Here is a 22035-nt window from a genome sequence, read left to right on the forward strand (position 1 = left end):
AAACATACATAGGTCCTCTATTGACATTTTCTCCAAAAATCAAACTATTCGCAGTGGGGTTCTAAAACCCTTGGGAAGGTCCAACTCTTAGTATTTCTCTTGGATGCTAAATTATTCATGAACCTTGATGGATTCTGAAGTTAGCTTCCTCCAAAGGAGGAGGATTGATAGAGGAGGCTGGAGTCAGTCACTTTCACATCTCAGGTGATTAGATCGACAGAAAGCAAGCAATTGGCACGGGTAAAGTTACCAAAGTGACCTGTGAGGTGCGAAGGCCAGGAAGAGGGTGGGTCTTCTCAAACTCTGCTCAGAAATTTCAGACATCAAGGGTGGGAGGAGCATTTTGTGTCTGCAAAAACAAGGGTCATTTGTTTTGGAAATCACTGTGTTGGACACAGTATTTATTTTTAATAAATACCTACTGTGTGCCAGTCACCTTAGATATGTAATCCTATTGGATCCTCAAAAAACAAAAAAAAAGTATGTTTCACAGACAGGAAACTGGGACTCTGACAAGTGAAATAACTTGAGCAAGTTTATGAAGTGAGTCGGGGTTCCAAGATAGGGACCTAACTCACCTAACTAAAGGTGAGGAGGTAAACTCACCTCCTCCATGGACACAACACATTTACATCTATTTATAGAGAAGTTCCTCCTGAAGAGGAGGTGAGGGCCCTCCATATATATTCTGTACAAGGAAAGGTAGACAGCACAGACAGAGGCAAGAGAGACAGAGACAGGGGACCCCACTTCCAGCCTACAAACCATGGTGTGGAGTGATAGTTCTATGGGACTGTAACAGATTTGTCTACCCTGGGACACAGATAAGGAGCTGCATTTGAAAAGAGAAACCAGAAGGCCAAAGATCCACTGCTAGAACGCCCACAAATGGGGGGAGAACTGCTGGATTTCTTTCTTTGTGGAGGGGCTGACAAGCGCCTGGTTCATATGCCTCTCCACCTTAATAAGCATGAATACCAGCACCCCATGCATCCTGCCTCCACCTTCACACTGTTCCAGACACCGCTGAGCCCACATTCCCTGGGTATTACCCCCATTTCCCTCACAGTCCCACTCCCACCTCCTCCCCCTGCACCCTCACAACTCTGCATTCCCCACTTGCACTGCCCCATTGCATCCCAAGTCTCCCCTTCCCATCACCCCTACTCTTCCCCCACTCCTTCCTTCCCACCCTCCCAATTCCCTTATCTACACCTCCACACACGCATATTCCCTCTCCAGCATAGCTCCACTCCTCTCTGCACACCCTCATGTTCCATTGGTCACACCTCACCCATGGCCTGGTTGGGTTCCCCCATGCACCCATGTGCCCACAGTCCCTCTCTGGCATCCCTCACTTCTCCTTATACCCCCATGTCCCCTTCACCTTATCCTTGCACCCCCACTCCCCCGCCCCAGCATTCCCACTTCTTTCCCCAAGCACATTCCCATGTCTCCAGCTCCACCTGCACAGGAGTGCCCACTGAGCATCCCCCCTGCACCCTGGTCTCCCCACCCCTGAGGCAGGAGGAGCACCACCAAAGATGAACTGATCATCCCTGACCTCCACCTCCTCATTCTGCAGCCCCAGGACCAGGAATCAGGCACGCTGGAGAAATTCTAGTTGGAAAAAGAGTCGCAAGACTCAGAAAGTGGGTTTCCAGGCACTTCATGAGGTCACACAAGTGTCACCACATCAGTCCAACCAGTTCAAAGTTTGTGGTCTCTCATACTACATGACAAGTTAGAAAGGCCATCTTTGCCTTAGAAGCCAATGGTTTTCCAGCAGTGCAAATGTGGGAGAATTCAGAACAAAGTCTTGTAGGAATGCTAACAATTAGATTTCATAAATCCACTACATAGATACTATCTGTCATTCATGGTACACACTTATGAATTAGAGGAACATGAAATGGAAACATGGAGGGAGTTTATTTACAAGAAACATTGACCTTCAGTGAATACAGCTCCAGATGCAAGCCTCTTTCATGCTGTATATTTGTTGATTAAAAATGAAAATCCACACATTGCAAGTTGTTGATCCTCTAAGTGGGAATGCTCTTCCTATGCTTACCCACAAATGGATTCTCAAGTTCCTCAGGTTTGCATGTCTGATATACCAAAGCCTGCCTTTGTGAAGCAGGACCCAGATGCTCTTGCACTTGGGACCCACTACAACATCACCTTCATCCACCCGGACACTCCCTTCAGTAGAGACTTGAACATCTGTGTAGAAAAACAAGTATCAGGCTTGTCTATATTGCATGAGTCAGGGAAAGGTGTAGATATTTGCTCCAAATCTGATGTAATTAACCTTGCTGCTAAAAAAACAAAACAAAACAACTTACACTAACCTAGATATAACAGTGTCCCAGGCCATTTAGCACTTCTCACAGTACTTCATGTTTATTGGTAGTTACAGTAATCTGGAGAAATATCCTGGACAGCATATAGTGGGCTGAGGTGCATGGGATGCTGGTTGTGAATGAGGCAGATAGCATCATGGGTATCATTTCCCTATCAAATATTCTACAGATTCTGATACACCTGCAGGTGACAAAAAAAGGATACAGAAAATGAATGGCCACTGAAATGCAGAAGCCCTTGTAGGAAAGCTTGAACAAAGATTTTGGGTCTCATTAAAAATGTGTATCAGGAAAAAAAATGTATATCACGGATTGGTGATGGGTATTTTTTCCAGTGATGCTGAATTGTGCATAAGAAATGTATTTTATGTGCTTGAAGATTCAGGCTTGCATTAAAAGAGTATTTTCAGACCTTCTTCAGAACAATTTATGATGTTGTATGTTATCAAAATACACTGTGTCCTGGAATTTTTGTTATTTTTCATCTCTAAGAATTCACTGGTCTGTAATAGGTAATGTGACATAAGGGGAGCACATGGCCTATTGAGAACTACTGCCTATGTCAGAACATGCAGTATGTCATCACTGTGACCCATTGCAGCAGGAGCCACATGGTGGTGAGGTGTGAAATTCTTTGAAACTTTTCCAAATCAGTTTATTTTATTTTATTTTATTTTATTTTATTTTATTTTATTTATTCATTTCATTTCATTTCAGTTTAGTTTTTAAACGTTTATTTATTTTTGAGAGATAGAGAAAGTGTGGACAGTGTGCATAGGGAAGGAGAAGAGAGATAGGGAGACAGAATTTGAAGCAAGCTTCAGACTCAGGGCCAGCAGAGAGCCCTACATGGGTCTCAAACTCAAGAACCATAAGATTATGACCTGAGCCTAAGTCAGGCACTTAACCCACAACCCCTGACCTACCCAGGCACTCCACAAATTAGTTTCTTAGAATTAGTTTTTTAGAATTATAAAAGCAGCAAGGGAAAAAAGTCCTTAATCAACAAGGGAAGACAGATCAGGTTCACAACAGACCTATCCACAGAAACTTGGCAAGCCAGAAAACAGTGGCAGATATATACATTGTGCTGAATTGGAAAAATATGGAACCAAGAATTCTTTTTTTAAAGATGGATTAGGCGCCTGGGTGGCGCAGTCGGTTAAGCATCCGACTTCAGCCAGGTCACGATCTCACGATCTCACGGTCCGTGAGTTCGAGCCCCGCGTCAGGCTCTGGGCTGATGGCTCGGAGCCTGGAGCCTGTTTCCGATTCTGTGTCTCCCTCTCTCTCTGACCCTCCCCCGTTCATGCTCTGTCTCTCTCTGTCCCAAAAACAAATAAACGTTGAAAAAAAATTTTAAAGATGGATTAAATTTTTATTTACTTTTTAAAATATAATTTATTGTCAATTTGGTTAACATACAGTATGTAATATTTTTGGGGTAGATTTCCATGGTTCATAACTTGCATACCACACCCAGTGCTCATCCAAACAAGTGCCCTCCTCAATGCCCATCACCCATTTTCTCCTGTCCCCCACCCTGCCATCAACCCCTGGAGTGTTCTCTGTATCTGTGACTAGTTTTGTAACTACTTTTTTTTTCCTCTGTTCTCTGTTTGAAACTTTTTTCCCCTTCACTTCCCCCATGGTCTTCTGTTAAGATTCTCAAGATCCACATTTGAGTACAAACATCTGTTATCTGTCTTTCTCTGACTGACTTTTTTCACTCAGCATAATACCTTCCAGTTACATCCAAACTGCTGCAAATGGCATGATTTTGCTTATAGCAGCACTTTCAACAATAGCCAAATTATGGAAAAAGCCTAAATATCCACCAACTAATGAATGGATATAGAAGATGTGGTTTATATATACAATGGAATACTACTTGGCAATGAGAAAGTATGAAGGCAACCAAGAATTCTTTATCCAGCAAGGCTGCATTCAAAATGGAAGGAGAGTGGGGCACCTGGGTGGCTCAATTGGTTAAGCATCTGACTTTAGTTCAGGTCATGATCTCCTGGTCTGTGAGTTAGAGTCCGATTTAGGCTCTGCACTGACAGCTCATAGCCTGGAGCCTGTTTCAGATTCTGTGTCTCCCTCTCTCTCTGCCCCTCCCCTGCTTGCTCTCTCTCTCTCTCTCTCTCAAAAATAAAGATTAATAACAACAATTTTTAGTAAATAAATAGGAGGAGAGATAAAATTTTCCCAAACAAAAACTAAAGGAGTTTGTGACCACTGAATCAGGCCTGCAAGAAATTTTAAGGCAGACTCTGAATGGCGAAAAGACAAAACAAAACAAAACGAACAAACCAAAAAAGGCCAAAAGCAACACAAACTAGAAGACCAGAGACATCACCCGAAACACCATCTACACAGGAAACAAAATGCACTGAATTAATATATTTCAGGACTCACTCTAAATGTAAATGGATTAAATGCTCCAATCAAAGACATAGGGTATCAAAATGGATAAGACAACAAAACCCATCTCTATGCAGCCTACAAGAAACTCATTTTAGATCTAAATCCAGCTTCAGATTCAAAGTAGGGGGATGGAGAACCATCTAGCATGCTAATGATGATCAAAAGAAAGCTGCAGTAGCCATACATAGACAAACTAGATTTTAAAATAAATACTGTAAAAAGAGATGAAGAAGAGCATTACATCATAATTAAGGGGTCTATCCACCAAGAAGATCTAACAATTATAAACATTTTTGCACCAAATATGGAAGTACACAAATATATAAATCAATTAATCACAAACATACACAAACTCATTCATAACAATACCATAAGAGTAGAGGACTTCAACACCCCACTCACTACAATGGGCATATCCTCTAGGCAGAAAACCAAGAAGGAAACAATGGCTTTGAATGACACACTGGACTGGATGGACTTAACATATCTATTCAGAACATTTCATCCTAAAGCAGCTGAATACACATTCTTCTTGAGAGTACATGGAACATTATCCAGAATAGACCACATACCAGGTCCCAAATTAGCTCTCACCAAGTACGAAAAGATCAAGATCATACATTACATATTTTCAGAACACAATGCTATGAAAATAAAAATGAACCACAAGAAAAAAATTATAAAGATGATGAATATTTGGATATTACCTCCTACTAGAGAATGATTTGGTTAAAGAAGAAATTAAAGAGGAAATTAAAAGGTACATGGATACCAATGAAAAGGAAAACCCAATAGCTCAAAACCTCTTAGATGCAGGCAAGGTGATCATAAGAGGGAATTATAGCAATCCGGGTCTTCCTAAAGGTGAAAGAAAGGTCTCAAATATATAACCTAAACTTACACCTAAAGGAGCTGGGAAAAGAACAGGAAATAAAGCCCACAAACAGCAGAAGAAGGGAAATAATAACGACTATAAGGAAAAAACAAACAATGATAATAATGAAATTAAAAAAAAAACAGTAGAACAGATCAACCAGGATCTGGCTCTTTGAAAGAATTCACAAATTTGATAGCTGCTTAGCCAATTGATCGCAAAGAAAAACAGACTGACCCACAGAAATAAAATCAAGACTGAAAGAGGAGAGGGGAGGAGCCAAGATGGTGGAACAGCATGGAAGTTTTTTGTGTGTCTCATGTCCATGAAATACAGCCAGACCAACACTAAACCATCTTACATACCTAGAAAACTGATTGGAGGATTAACAACAATCTGAACACCCTGAACCACAGAATTAAGGAGGTACACGGCATGGAGAGCTGAACTTGGGAGAGAAAGGCCGCAAAAGGTAGGGAACTGCTTTTGCAGGCAGAGAGGACGGAGACTGGGGAGGGGGGAAGAATACGGGAAAAGTACCCTTCCCCAAAAGCAGCTGCAGAGAAAGTAGAAAATTGGAAACAACCACAGGACTAAACTAAAAAGGGAGAAAGGAGAAAGGAGAGAGGGTTTAAATTCTATTAAGACTGTAAACAAGGGGAGCGCAAAGGCTGCAACTCAATACCTGGTGGTGCTCTGGTAGGAAGGGCCAATCCCCAGGAACAGAGTGGGGTCTGGAAGGTTCTCGGGCCACACGGGGAAAAGCGGTTCCACTGCTGGAAGGACATTTGGTAGAGACTGTTGAAGCTTTCTGGTCCCAGCAGACCCTGGAAGGCAGCCACATTCGCTGGTGCTGGGGCAAGGTCATTGAGGGGAAAGCCTGATGCCAGATGTGTGTTGTGATTTTCCATAATCCCTGAAACGTTGCTGCTACATTGTCTCGTGAACTTTTGTGGGGGCAGGCTGGCACCTGGCTGAAGTCTTGGGGCACTGGCAACAGCAGGATCAATCAGGCATTCCTGGTTGCAACTGACATTTGGCCATTGCTCATTCACCCATTGCTCAGTGAGACCCTCCCACAGAGGGGCAGAGCAGATCAAAGCCACAGCCCTTCAGAAGTAAGGGCCAGGAAAACAGCCGCATCTGAGACAAAACTTGGGAGAGAGGTACTGTCTGGAGCCTGGTCACAGAGAGTGAAAAAGCGGGGAGTGGACAAGAGCTGAAGACAGAGAACAGGTGCACAATGGCTGATCTGGGAGAACAGACTGGGTAGCTGGGTGGCGCCATTTACACCGCTACCACACAAGTGCATACGAACCTGCAGCATGGCAACAATCCACTCCAGTAGGCTAGCAGCGCCATCTAGTGGAGAGTGAAGCTGTTACACGGAACTCCTCCCAACTGGGCCAACTTAGCTCTTCAAGAACAAAAGCCTCACCTCCAGCTTAATTTATGGACTATAAAGAGCTACATAGACTGACCTCTAGGGGAAAACAAAGCAATTTCAGTCCTACTTCAATCTGTTAGCAGGTTCATCTATTCAATTTTTTCTCTTTTTTTCCTTTTTCCTTTGTCTCTTTTTTATTTCTTTTCTTTTTCTTGAATGCAGAAAGAGAAAAACATAATTTTTACTTTAATTTATTTTAAAAATATTTTTATTGGGGCGCCTGGGTGGCGCAGTCGGTTAAGCGTCCGACTTCAGCCAGGTCACGATCTCGCGGTCCGTGAGTTCGAGCCCCGTGTCAGGCTCTGGGCTGATGGCTCAGAGCCTGGAGCCTGTTTCCGATTCTGTGTCTCCCTCTCTCTGTGCCCCTCCCCCGTTCATGCTCTGTCTCTCTCTGTCCCAAAAATAAATAAACGTTGAAAAAAAATTTTTTTTAAATATATATATATATTTTTATTTAATTTTTATTACTATATTTTTTGCTTTTATGTACATTTTTTCAAATTCTATCTTATTCCCATCATTTTATTTTACTATACTACAGTGTATTCACTTTTTCAAATTTTCAAACGATTTTTTTCCTGTTTTTCTTTTTTTATCTTTTTTCTTTTCATTTTTCTTAAACACAGAAAACAAAACACTCATATTTTACTTTTTATTAAAAAATATTTTTCTTTAACTTTTTTCCTACTATATTCTTTACTTTTGTGTATATTTTCTCAAATTCTATTTTACCCCCATCATCTCATTTGGTCTACTTCAGTGTATTCATTTTTTCAAATTCTCAAATGATTTCCTTTTTTTCTTCCCCCTCCTTTTTTTTTTCTCTAATCTGTCAAACCAATTTCAACACCCAGACCAAAACAAACCTAGGATTGAGCATAATCTATTAGATTTTTGTGTGTGTGTTTAATTTTTAATTTTAATATTTTTGTAATTTGAATTTTTTAATTTGAATTTTTCTACCTCATTAATTCCTTTTCTCCCTTCAAAATGACAAAATGAAGGAATTCACCCCAAAAGAAAAAGCAGGAAGAAACAACATCCAGGGATTTAACCAACACAGATACAAGCAAGATGTCTGAACCAGAATTTAGAATCACGAGAATAAGAATACTAGCTGGAGTAGAAAATAGATTAGAATACATTTCTGTAGAGATAAAAGAAGTAAAAAATATCCAGAATGAAATTAAAAATGCTGTAACTGAGCTGCAATCATGGATGGATGCAGCAGTGGCAAGGTAGACAAGGCAGAACAGAGAATCAACAATATAAAAGACAAATTTATAAAGAATAACACAGCAGAAAAAAAGAGGGAGATTCAGGAAAAAGAGCACAATTTAAGAATTAGAGAAATCAGTGACTCATTAAAAGGAACATCAGAATCATAAGGGTCCCAGAGGAGGAAGAGAGAGAAATAGGGGTAGAAGGGTTATTGGAGCCAATCATAGTGGAAAACTTTCCTAACCTGGGGAAAGACACAGACATCAAAATCCAGGAAGCACGGAGGACCCCCATTAGATTCAACAAAAACCGACCATCAGCAAGGCATATCGTAGTCAAATTCACAAAATACTCAGTCAAGGAGAGAATTATGAAAGCAGCAAGGGAAAAAAAGTCCCTAACATACTAGGGAAGACAGATCAGATTTGCAGCAGACCTATCTACAGAAACGTGGCAGGCCAGAAAGGAGTTCCAGGATATATTCAGTGTGCTGACTCAGAAAAACATGCAGCCAAGAATTCTTTATCAAGTAAGGCTGTCATTCAAAATAGAAGGAGAGATAAATTTTTCCCAGGCAAACAAAAATTAAAGGAGTTTGTGACCACTAAACCAGCCCTGCAAGAAACTTTAAGGGGGACTCTCTGAGGAGAGAAGAGATGAAAAAAAAAATGTATATATACCAAAAGCAACAAAAGATTATACAGGACCAGAGAACACCACCAGAAACTCCAACTCTACAAGCATCATAATGGCAATAAATTCATATCTTTCAGTACTCACTCTAAACGTCAATAGACTCAATGCTCCAATCAAAAGACAAAGGGTAACAGAATGGATAAGAAAACAAGATCCATCTATATGCTGTTTACAAGAGACCCACTTTAGACCTAAAGACACCTTCAGATTGAAAATAAGGGGATGGGGAACCCTCTATCACGCTAATGGTCAACAAAAGAAAGCCAGAGTTGCCATACTTATATCAGACAATTTAGACTTTAAAATAAAGACTGTATCAAGAGATGCAGAAGGGCATTATATCAGAATCAAGGGGTCTATCCACCGAGAGGACCTAACAATTTTAAACATATATGCGCCAAATGTGGCCGCACCCAAATATATAAATCAATTAATCAGAAACATAAAGAAACTCATCGATAGTAATACCTTAAAAGTAGGAGACTTCAACACCCCACTCACAGAAATGGACAGATCATCTAATCAAAAAATCAACAAGGAGACAATGGCTTTGAATAAAATACTGGACCAGATGGACTTAACAGATATATTCAGAACATTTCATCCTAAAGCAGAATATACATACCTCTCCAGTGCACATGGAACGTTCTCCAGAATAGACCATATACTGGGACACAAATCATCCCTAAGTAAGTACAAAAAGATCGAGATCATACCATGCATATTTTTAGACCACAACACTATGAAACTGGAAATCAACCACAAAAAAAAAAAAAAAAAAAAAAAAAAAAACTTTGGAAAAGTAACAAACACTTGGAGACTGAAGAACATCCTACTAAAGAATGAATGGGCTAACCAAGCAGTTAAAGAGGAAATTAAAAAGTATATGGAAGTCAATGAAAATGATAACACCACAACCCAACACCTCTGGGATGCAGCAAAGGTGGCCATGAGAGGAAAGTATATAGCAATCCAGGCCTTCCTAAAGAAGGAAGAAAGATCTCAGATACACAACCTAACCTTACGCCTTAAGAAGATGGAAAAAGAACAGAAAATAAAACCCAAAACCAGCATAACACAGGAAATAATAAAGATTAGAGCAGAAATTAGTGCTATAGAAACCAAAGAAACAGTAAAACAGATCAATGAAACTAGAAGCTGGTTCTTTGAAAGAATTAACAAAATTGATAAACCACTAGCCAGTTTGATCAAGAAGAAAAAGTAAGTAACATAAGTAAAATCAAGAATGAAAGAGGAGAGATCACAACCAACACAACAGAAATAAAAACAATAATAAGAGAATATTATGAGCAATTATATGCCAATAAAATGGGTAATCTGGAAGAAACGGACAAATTCCTAGAAACATATACACTACCAAAACTGAAACAAGAAGAAATAGAAAATTTGGACACACCCATAAACAGTAAAGAAATTGAATTAGTAATCAAAAATCTGCCAAAATGCAAGAGACCAGGGCTGGATGGCTTCCCAGGGGATTCTACCAAACATTTAAGGAAGAGTTAACACCTATTCTCTTGAAACTGTTCCAAAAAATAGAAATGGAAGGAAAACTTTCAAATTCTTTCTATGAAGTGAGCATTACCTTGATTCCAAAACCAGACAGAGACTCCACTAAAAAGGACACCTATAGATCAATTTCCCTGATGAACATGGATGCAAAAATCCTCAACAAGATATTAGCCAACCGGATGCAACAATACATTTAATTTTTTTTTTCAACGTTTATTTATTTTTGGGACAGAGAGAGACAGAGCATGAATGGGGGAGGAGCAGAGAGAGAGGGAGACACAGAATCGGAAGCAGGCTCCAGGCTCTGAGCCATCAGCCCAGAGCCCGACGCGGGGCTCGAACTCACGGACCGCGAGATCGTGACCTGGCTGAAGTCGGATGCTTAACCGACTGCACCACCCAGGCGCCCCACAACAATACATTTAAAAAAATATTCACCACGACCAAGTGGGATTTATATCTGGGATGCAGGTCTGGTTCAATATCCACAAAACAATTAACGGGATTCATCACATCAATAAAAGAAAGGACAAGAACCATATGATTCTCTCAATAGATGCAGAGAAAGCATTTGACAAAATACAGCATCCTTCCTTGATAAAAATCCACAAGAAAGTAGGGATCGAAGGAGCATACCCCGAGATCATAAAAGCCATATATGAACAACCCAATGCTTATGTCATCCTCAATGGGGAAAAACTGAGAGCTTCCCTGCTAAGGTCAAGAACAAGACAGGGATGTTCACTCTCACCACTGTTATTCAACATAGTATTGGAAGCCTTAGCCTCTGCAATTGGACAACACAAAAAAATTAAAGGCATCCAAATCGGTTAGGAGGAGGTCAAACTTTCACTCTTCGCAGATGATATGATGCTCTATATCAAAAACCCAAAAGATTCCACCAAAAACTGCAGGAATTGATTCATGAACTCAGCAAAGTTGCAGGATATAAAATCAATGCACAGAAATTGGTTGCATTCCTATACAGCAACAGCGAAGCAACAGAAAGAGAAATCAAGGAATCAATCCCATTTACAGTTGTACAAAAAAACCACAAAATACCTAGGAATAAATCTAGAAAGAGGTGAAATATCTATACACCAAAAACTATAGAAGGCTTATGAAAAAAATTGAAGAAGACACAAAAGATGGAAAAAGATTCCATGCTCCTGGATAGGAGGGAGAAATATTGTTAAAATGTCACTACTACCCAAAGCAATCTACATATTCGATGCAATCCCTATCAAAATAACACCAGCATTCTTCACAGAATGAGAACAAATAATCCTAAAATTTGTATGGAACCATAAAAGACCCCGAATAGCCGAAGCAATTTTGAAAAAGAAAACCAAAGCAGGAGGCATCACAATGCCAGACCTCAAGCTATACTACAAAGTTGTAATTATCAAGACAGTATGGTACTGGCACAAGAACAGGCACTCAGATCAATGGAACAGAATAGAGAGCCCAGAAATTGACCCACAAATGTATAGCCAACTAATCTTTGACAAAGCAGGAAAGAATATGCAATGGAATAAAGACAGTCTCTTCAGCAACTGGTGCTGGGAAAACTGGACAGCGACATGCAGAAGAATGAACCTGGACCACTTTCTTACACCATGCACAAAAATAAACTCAAAATGGATGAAAGACCTCAATGTAAGACAGGAAGCCATTAAAATCCTTGAGGAGAAAGCAGGCAAAAACCTCTTTGATCTTGGCCACAGCAACTTCTTACTCAACACGTCTCCAGAGGCAAGGGAAACAAAAGGAAAAATGAACTACTGGGACCTCATCAAAATAAAAAGCTTCTGCACACTTAAGGAAACAATCAGCAAACCTAAAAGGCAACCGACAGAATGGGAGAAGATATTTGCAACTGACATATCAGATAAAGGATTCGTTTCCAAAATCTACAAAGAAATTATCAAATTCCACACCCAAAAAACAAATAATCCAGTGGAGAAATGGGCAAAAGACATGAATAGACACTTCTCTAAGGAAGACATCCAGATGGCCAACCAACACATGAAAAAACGCTCAACATCACTCATAATCAGGGAAATACAAATCAAAACCACCATGAGATACCACCTTACACCTGTCAGAATGGGTAACATTAATAACTCAGCATGCGGAAAAAGAGGATCTCTTTTGCGTTGTTGGTGGGAATGCAAGCTGGTGCAGCCACTCTGGAAAACAATATGGAGGTTCCTCACAAAACTAAAGATAGAACTATTCTACAACCCAGCAATTGCACTACTAAGCATTTATCCACGGGATATAGGTGTGCTGTTTCGAAGGGACACATGCACCCCCATGTTTATAGTAGCACTATCAACAATAGCCAAAGTACGGAAAGAGCCCAAATGTCCATCGATGGATGAATGGATAAAGAAGATGTGGTATATACAATGGAGTATTACTTGGCAATCAAAAAGAATGAAATTTGCCATTTGCAATGACGTGGATGGAACTGGAGGGTACTACGCTAAGTGAAATTAGTCAGTCAGAGAAAGACAAACATCATATGACTTCACTCATATGAGGACTTTAAGAGACAAAACAAATGAACATAAGGGAAGGGAAACAAAAATAATATAAAAACAGGGAGGGGGACAAAACAGAAAAGACTCATAAATATGGAGAACAAACTGAGGGTGGCTGGATGGGTTGGGGGACGGGGGATGGTGTAAATGGGTAAGGGGCAGTAAGAAATCTACTCTTGAAATCATTGTTGCACTATATGCCAACTAATTTGGATGTAAATTTTAAGAAATAAAATAATAAAAAAAGACAAGGATGATTTACTCTTTATTGTTAGTGACAAAGATGGGGTGTAACATAAAAGTACCTCCTTTGGTTTTTGGCAAACACTCATCAAGCACTTGCTATCTGCTACCCACTGTGTTAGCAATATAGATACATGATGGGTTGGGGGAAAACATGTCCTCTCTGACTTCATGGACCTTGGTTTACTGGTAAGTGCAACAAAGGATACCAGGGACTGGTTCATGGAGGAAGAGATGCATGAGTTGGGGCAGGGTAACTGCAGGACAAAGAGAAAATTCTCATTGCCCAGAGGAGGAGGAATTTTGTCTGGAACAGAGAGAGAAACACACAGAGCCAGGGAGAGCATAGGACAACATGTAGCCATTAAAGGGCTTTTTATGTATTAGGGTCCTGGTGGTCAGATTTGGTCAAGACATCTACAGGGCCACTCTTTCAGCAATCACCCATGACTGAGAACCCCCTCACCTCAAAGATGGATGCTGCTCAAAATCTTTCCCACCCTTTTTCTTTATGGTTTAGCACACCCCAAACATGTCCCACCCTCCTCCCAGACAGAAAAGATTCCTTTGTGCTTTAAATCAGTTATCTCAAACTTTTGAATGTACACTCCACCAGGAAAACCTTTTTGGCCATGCAGCCTGATTCACCCATCCATTTGCAAACTATGTTCATTCTCAACTGTTTCTATACATAGAATAAAACTCACATGACCAGGAATTAAGATGTGGGGAAGAAGGCTACAGTTAGAAGTTACTTTATCTGCACACAGGAATGACTCTTCTGCTATGAGCCTGTCTCCCATTTGTGAGACGTGGGCATCACTAGGAGACAACCTGCACCTGTACCTCTTACTACAATTCACTATCTGCTCACAAAATAACTCCTATCAAACTCACACAAGCAACTCCAATTACAAAGAGATAGTACACAAAACAGCATGGTACTGGCATAAAAATAAACACATGGGTCATTTGAAAGGAATGGAGAGAACAAGAATGAAAGCACATACATATGGTTAATGAAATTACAAAGAAGCAGCCAAGGACACACAATGGGGAAAGAAAGCTCTCTTCAATATATGGTGCTGGGGGAGTCAACAGCCACAAGCAAAAAAAATTAACCTGGACCCTTATCTTCAACCACACCCAAAAGTCACTTCAAAATGTGGTAAGGGGTGAAACATAAGACCTGAAATCATAAAACTGCTAGAAAGAAACATGGGCGGGAAGCATTTTGGGATCTGTCTTTGAGATGAATTTTTTTGATGGTGGATTTGACACCCAAAGTAAAGGAAATAAATGTAAAAATAAATGAGACTAAGTCAAACTAAACAATCTTCACATCTAAGGAAACAATCAATAAAAATGAATAGACAACATATTGAAAGGAAGAAAAAATTCAAATAGTAGTCTGAAGAAAAGGCCAATATCATATACATATAATATACACCTCAGACAACTCAGTAGCAACACAGTGAAGCAATGCAAAGTGCTGAAATCACTAAACAGCAGGGAAATGACAATCAACACCACAAAAAGCTATCACCTTGCCCCTGTCACAGAGTTGGCAAGACTGTGGAGGAAAGAGATTTCTGTACACTGTTGGTGGAAATGTAACTTGGTGCCGACCCCTCTGGAAAACAACACGGAGGTTCCTCAAAAAAATTAAAAATAGAACTACCATACAATCCAGCAATTCACTTCTGGGTATTTATCTGAAGGAAACAAAAACACAAATCCTAAATGATATACCAACACTCATATTCACTGCACCATTATTTACACTAGCCAACAGCTAGAAACAGCCTATGAGACCATAGATGGATGAATGGGTACAGGAAACATCACACACACACACACACACACACACACACACACACAGTACTATTTATCCATGAAAAGAATGAAATGTGGCCATTTGTGTCAACATGGATTGACCTTGATGTCATTGTGCTAAAGGACAGAAATAAACCAGAGGCAAATACACATGATCACTTATATGTGGAATCTTATAAAGAATAAAAAGCTCATAGACACAAAGAATAGGTTAATAGTTCCCTGAAAAGGGGTCAGGAGGTGGAAAAAATGGTGGAAGCTGGTCAAAAAGTAGAAACTTCCAGGTACGAGATACATGATTCCTGGGCATGTAATGTGCAGCAGGGTAACTATAGCTAATGATCTTGTCTATTTGAAAGTTGCTAAAAGTTTATTTCTACTACAAGAAAAATTGTAAACATGCATTATGATGAATACTAACATGTATTCTGTTGATATTTTCACACTATATATAAATAGTAAATAATTATGCTGTTGTACACCTAAAACAAATGTTATACATCATTTATATCTCAATTAAAACCAAGCAAAACCATTATGCAATGTGTAAGAAGATACATTGGGAGAATGTGAATATTTAGTAACATTCAGGATAATAATAGTGGTGATCCTTACCGGGCACATTCTTAGGTTAAAACACTGTGCCCCAGGTTGAACTCACATTATCTCATTTAAACCACAGCAACACTAAACACTTAAAAAATTAAAAAAAAAAAAAAAAGGGGGGGCGCCTGGGTGGCTCAGTCGGTTGAGCGTCCGACTTCGGCTCAGGTCATGATCTCACAGTCCGTGGGTTCGAGCCCCGCGTCGGGCTCTGTGCTGACCGCTCAGAGCCTGGAGCCTGTTTCAGATTCTGTGTCTCCCTCTCTCTCTGCCCCTCCCCCACTTGCATTCTGTCTCTCTCTGTCTCAAAAATAAATAAACACTTAAAAAAAATTTTTTTAAAAAATAAACCACAGCAACACTAACAAGATCTGCGCACTATGTCATTTTGTAGAGAATGAAACTCCGGCTTACCCAAATTAAGCAATTTTCCCAAGACAGCAAATGGTAGAGCATGGATTCAAACCAAGGTCTTCTGAGTAGTAAAGCTAATTCAGAGCACAAGTCATGAACGTTCCCTAGAAAGAATTCGCCTGAAGCAGATAACTGCAGGCCCAGGTAGCAGGTCTCTGTAGGGAGGTAAAAGGGAGGGAGTCCAGGAAGTAGAACCACAGGAACTATGCAGCACCCCTGCTGTGAGCATGGTCCCAGGCCCAGGATTGTGGGGGCGCTGTGGGTCTCTTTCAAACTCTGCCCTCACTCCCAGCCAACACCGCTCACCTGAGGACCCCAGGCTCAGGAGGATTCTGATTGGCTGGTCCTCTATGACATCATTTGTGCACAGGACATCCTGTATGGGGTGCTACCATGAAGGTATTTGTGACGCGGTCCTCCTTTCTTCGTCCTTGTGCACATGAGCACACACTAGCACACACACATTAGTGCACACTAGTATACACAAGGGTGTACATCAGTACACACTTAGCACACACACTAGATCACACAAGGATGTCTAGCGCATTTTATTGCTCACTAGAACACACCAGCACATGGGGCGCCTGGCTGGCGCAGTCGGTTAAGCGTCCGACTTCAGCCAGGTCACGATCTCGCGCTCCGTGAGTTCGAGCCCCGCATCGGGCTCTGGGCTGATGGCTCAGAGCCTGGAGCCTGTTTCCGATTCTGTGTCTCCCTCTCTCTCTGCCCCTCCCCCGTTCATGCTCTGTCTCTCTCTGTCCCAAAAATAAAATAAATAAACGTTGAAAAAAAAAATTAAAAAAAAAAAAAGAACACACCAGCACACAAGCTAGTACTCATACCTGCATAAATCCAAGTATACAGCTATATCACACACTAGTATAAAATTGGCATATATCTGTACACACAGTAGTACGTCCAGTACATACTACTACTCACTAATACACAATAGCATACAATCTATACTCAATTGAGGAATACTAGAACACAGCTAGTACACATGCTAGCACAGAGTTTCAAACCTATTACAGAGTGCAGTACACATTTTGGGTCACTGTGTCCAAATGCTGGTGGGTCCATGACCTGCAGGTCTGGGGCCAACTTTAGTCAGAATCCTAGTAACATAACATTTGGGGAGCCTTTATATCTTGGGGAATTCTCTCCTGAGTGAGCAAAGGCTGCCATGACTAAGAACAAGAGAAAAACCTGATGCTCAGAAACTGCCCTGGGAAGGAAAGCCATAGATACAGCTTTCAGAGTATTGGGTACAAAGCTCAAATTTATACAAATGGCTTTTAACAACAGTAGGGATAGTGATAAATAACTCTCTGAGAAAGAGTTTGAATTGAAGAATTCCCTCACAATATATGTGGAAGTACATCAAAGTATGAAAAATCTGTGTTTAAATTTGGTGTAGCTGAAGGACGAGACTGAAAGAATTTGCCAGAGCATCAGGTCCCTGGACATGAGCCAACATGAGGAGGGAATAGGGAGCAAGTGAGGAGACCCAGGCCTCAAGAAAGACGAGTCATAGGCTGAGCTCCCCCAGCCCAAAGATGGGTCCTGCCAACCTCCTGGGCAGTGGGCCAATCAGGGGCAGGCTTAGATTCCTGGAGTTCAGGACCTCTCTGTCCAAATTCAGGGCTTCCTTGGGATTTTTGCCTTCCAGGCCACATTTTCAAAAGGAAGAGGTCACCACACATAGTCGCCCTAGGAGGACATAAAAGGGAAGCTGGACTGGTATGTGGGTCACCTCTTGGAGTGGGAGTGGCATAGCCTTCAGGATGTCTACCAGTTTTAAATAAATAGTTGTGTTTGAATGCAAAAGAAGAGTTTCCTGGTGTTTGTGATGCACAGCTCAGAATCACAGTCACCATGGCCCCACACTAGTCACTGCCTTCTCGAGATGGTGGGCGGGGTCTCCATGTCTCTGAGACAGTGGCAGAGAACTAGAGGGAGGTAACACTCAGCAAAACCTGGGCATCCTAATCAACGTTTTTCACACACATTGACTCCTCTAGGACTCAAGACCAGTTGTTGAGGTGGGTGCCATTCTGTTAGAAAGGAAAACAGAAGCAGAGTGTATGCACACAGGTATTTCTGCATAGACCATTCTGACCCAAGACCTCACAACCAGTTTGTGGCAAAACTTGACTCCAAAATCTGGATGTTTAAGGTCTCTTTTGGCAACAAGGCCATTCACATACCATAGGCCAAAGCAAGGCATACTGTTAAGCCCATTCTGAAAGAAAAGTAAATGTGGTCCACATGGAGGACGATGGCCAGGAAGGAAAGGTGAACAAATGGGGACAAATAATACAATGTGTTTTACTCTGCTAGCATGTGATCCCCTAAACAGAATTATCTTATTGTTTTGCAGTGCCCAGAACCATGGCTGGCATTTAGTAAATGAAGCCAAGAATCTTGAAGAAAAGAACATGACCATATTTATTTTAAACATAGTTATGGTTCTATATCTTTTTATTTTGGATCCTGATAAGGTCCCAATTGTTTATTTCTGCTTCTATTTCCCTTGCCTCCCGAGCCATGTCTACTTAGAAGTTGATGTGGCCGAGGTCAAAGAGGTTGCTGCCTCTTTACTCCTGAAGGAGTTTTATGGTTTCCTGCCTCACATTTAGGTCTTTCATCCATTTTGAATTTATTGTTGTGTATGGTGTAAGAAAGTGGTCCAGGTTCACTCTTCTGCATGTCACTCTCCAGTTTTCCCAGTACCATTTGCTAAAGAAACTGTCTTCTTTCCATTGGATACTCTTTGCTGCTTTGTGAAAATTAGGTTGGCCAGAGATTTGTGGGTCCATTTTTGTATTCTCTATTTTGTTCCATGTTTCTTTTTTTGTGTAAGTACCATACTGTCTTGATGATTACAGGTTTGCAATGCAGCTGGAATTCCCAAATTGTGATGCCTCCAGCTTTGGTTTTTTTTTTCTTCATCATAACTGTGGCTATTCAGAGTCTTTTCTGGTTCAATACCAGTTTTGTGATGGTTTGTTCTAACTCTGTGAAAACTACTGGTGTTATTTGAATAGGGATTGCACTGAATGTGTAGATTGCTTTGGGTTGTAGATACTATTTAATGTTTGTTCCTCCAATCCATAAACATGGAATGGCTTCCCATTTCTTTGTGTAATCAATTTCTTTCACAAGTGTTTTATAGTTCTCAGGCAATAGATCTTTTACCTCTTTGGGTAGGTTTATTCTTAGACATCTTATTGAACTTGGTGCAGTTGAAAATGGAATCAATTACTTGATTTCTCTCTCCTGCTTCATTATTGTTGTATAGAATTGCAGCAGATTCCAGTATATTGATTTTGTATCCTGTGCCTTTATTGCATTTACATATCCATTCTAGCAATTTTTAAGTGGGGTCTTTCAGTTGTACTTCATAGAGTGTCACGCCATCTGCAAATAGTGAAATGTTGACTTCTTCGCTGATTTTGATGCCTTTTATTTCTTTTTGGTGTCTGATGACTGTGGCTAGGATTTCCATTACTATGTTGAATACCAGTGGTGACTGTTGAGATCCCTGTCTTATTTCTGAATAGAGGAAACGCTCTCAATTTTCCCCCCATTGAGGATTATATTACCTGTAGGTCTTTCAAATATGGCCTTTGTGCTGTGGAGGTACATTCTCCTTATCTACACTTTATGGTGTATTTTTATCAAGAAATGACACTGTACTTTGCCAAACATTTTTTCTGCATATTTTGAGAAGATCATATGGTTCTTATCCTTTCCTTTATTAATATGTCATACGACGGTGATTTTTTTGTGTGTGAATATTGAACTACCTTTGCAGTAGAGGAATAAAACCCACTTGATTGTGGTGAGTGATTTCTTTAAATACACTGTTGGATTAGATTTGCAAGTATTTTCTTGTGAACTCTTGAATCCATGTTCATTAGGGATATTGGCATGCAATTCTCTTTTTTAGTGGACTCTTTGTCTGGTTTTGGAATCAAGGTAGATGATTTACAATGATGGGCTTGTAAAATTAATTTGAATATTTTGTTTCCATTTCTATTTTTTGGGACACTTTGAGAAGAATGGGTATTGATGTTTCTTTAAATGTTTTGTAGAATTCCCTGGAAAGCCATCTGGTCCAGGATTTTTGTTTGCTGGCATATTTTTGATTACTGATTCAGTTTCTTTGCTGGTTATCAGTCAATTCTGTTTTTCTGTTTATTCTTGTCCAGTGTTGGTAACTTGTAAGTTTTTATGAACTTATCCATTACTTCCATATTTCCCAATTTTGGCATTAATTTTTCATAATATTCTTGTATAATTTTTGTATTTCTTCATGTTGATTGTGATCTCTGCTCACTCATTCATGATTTTACTTATTTGGTTTCTTTCTCTTTTCTTTTTAGAAGCCTTGAAGGGTGTTTATCAATTTTATTAATTCTTTCAAAGAACCAGCTCTGGTTTCATTGATCTGCTCTACAATGTCTTTCTCTCTGTTTGTTTCTATGTCACTTATTTCTAATTTTTTTTAACGTTTATTTATTTTTGAGAGGCAGAGCACGAGTGGGGGAGGGGCAGAGAGATGGAGACACAGAATCTGAAGAAGGCCCCAGACTCTGAACTGTCAGCACAGATACTAACATGGGGCCTGAACTCAGCATCTGTGAGATCGTGACCTGAGACGAAGTCGGATTGCTTAACCGATGAGGCCATCCAGGAGCCACTATGTCAATGATTTCTGCTCTAGTTTTCATTATTTCCCTTATGCTGGCTTTAGGCTGAGTTTGTGGCTCTTTTTCTCACTCGTTAGGTGTAACTTTAAGTCGTGTACTCAAGATTTTTCTTGCTTCTTGAGGTAGGCCTGTATTGCCAAATACTCACTTTTATGACTGCTTTTGCACCATCCCAAATATTTTGGACTGTTGTGCTTTCATCATCATTTGTTTCCATGTATTTTTTAAAATTTCTGTTGTAATTTCCTGGTTGACCCAGTCATTCTTTCATAGAATGTTGTTTAACCTTCATGTAATTGTGGTCTTTCCAAATTTTTACTTGTGTTTGACTTCAAACTTCATATGTCGTGCTTGGAAAATATGCATGGTATGATCTCAATATTTAGTACTTGTTAACATGATTTGTGACCTAGTATGTTATCTATTCAGGAAAATGCCCCATGTGACCTCAAAAAGAATGTTTGAGGATGGAATGTTCTGAATATACCTGTTAAATCCATTTTGTCCAGGGTCTCCTTCAAAGGCATTGATACCTTGTTAACTTTCTGCTTAGATTATCTGTCCATTGTCATACTTGGGGTGTTAAAATCTCTTCCTATTTTTGCAGTATTGTCATTATCTTATGATTGTTATTAATTGTTTTATGCATTTTAGTTCTTTCAAATTGGGGGCATAGATGTTTACAATTTTTGGATTTTCTTTTTAATTAGACTTCTTTAGTATGTTATAGTGTTGTATTTAATCTCTTCTTACAGTCTCGGTTTATAATCTTGTTTCTCTGATAGCAGTATTGCTACTCTGGCTTTCTCTTCACATCTATTTGCATGATAAATGCTCTCCAGCCCCTCACTTTCAATCTTCAGGTGTCTTTAGGTATAAAATGAATGTCTTGTAGGCAACATATCCTTTGGTGTTGTTTCTTACTCATTCTAACACCCTATGTCTTTTGATTGAAGCATGTATTGTATTTACAATCACAGTGATTGCTGATAGATCTGAATTCAGTGCCATTTTATTACCTGTTTTGTCATTGTTTCTGCAGAGTTTCTGTTTCTTTCTAGTCTTTGTCGTATTTGGTATTCCTTACTCAAAGTGTCCCCTTTAATGA

At 40.0% G+C, this 22035-nt stretch overlaps 1 pseudogene; it reads left to right on the forward strand.

The window, feature by feature from the left end:
• The first annotated feature begins 613 nt into the window (after positions 1-613).
• LOC147584564 (5'-AMP-activated protein kinase subunit gamma-2 pseudogene) lies at positions 614-2580 on the forward strand (annotated as a pseudogene).
• Positions 2581-22035: the final 19455 nt, after the last annotated feature.

The sequence above is a fragment of the Puma concolor genome, chromosome A1, assembly GCF_028749965.1.
Source record: "Puma concolor isolate L17-30 chromosome A1, mPumCon1.1.hap2, whole genome shotgun sequence".
Taxonomy (NCBI): domain Eukaryota; kingdom Metazoa; phylum Chordata; class Mammalia; order Carnivora; family Felidae; genus Puma; species Puma concolor.